We start from the raw sequence: 476 nt of genomic DNA on the forward strand, positions 1-476 counted from the left end.
GGCGGTCGGAACGGTGACCTAGGGTGGTTTTGGGTGAAATCAAGTACCTCCACCGATGGTCAACCAGAGGCTAGTGGTACATGGAAAACACCCTGGGAAGGTGTCCCAGGGCTCGGAGTAGTAGTAACAAGGGATGCCGCTGTCTCTAGGTCGCGGAACCACTGTGCTTGCCTGCAACACAGTCCTAGGGAGAGCGGCCGAAAGGTTCCGCACGGTGACTTGCACCCACCGGGAAAGGGGTCAAGTAGCCAAGAGGTGTCCAACCAAGGGTTAGTGGTACATGGAAAACACCCTGGGAAGGTGTCCCAGGGCTCGGATTAGCAGTAACAAGGGATGCCGCTGTCTCTAGGTCGCGGAACCACTGTGCTTGCCTGCAACACAGTCCTAGGGAGAGCGGCCGAAAGGTTCCGCACGGTGACTTACACCCACCGGGAAAGGGGTCAAGTAGCCAAGAGGTGTCCAACCAAGGGTTAGTG

This window comes from Anopheles nili, assembly GCF_943737925.1.
Source record: "Anopheles nili chromosome X unlocalized genomic scaffold, idAnoNiliSN_F5_01 X_unloc_3, whole genome shotgun sequence".
In the NCBI taxonomy this organism is placed as follows: Eukaryota; Metazoa; Arthropoda; class Insecta; order Diptera; family Culicidae; genus Anopheles; species Anopheles nili.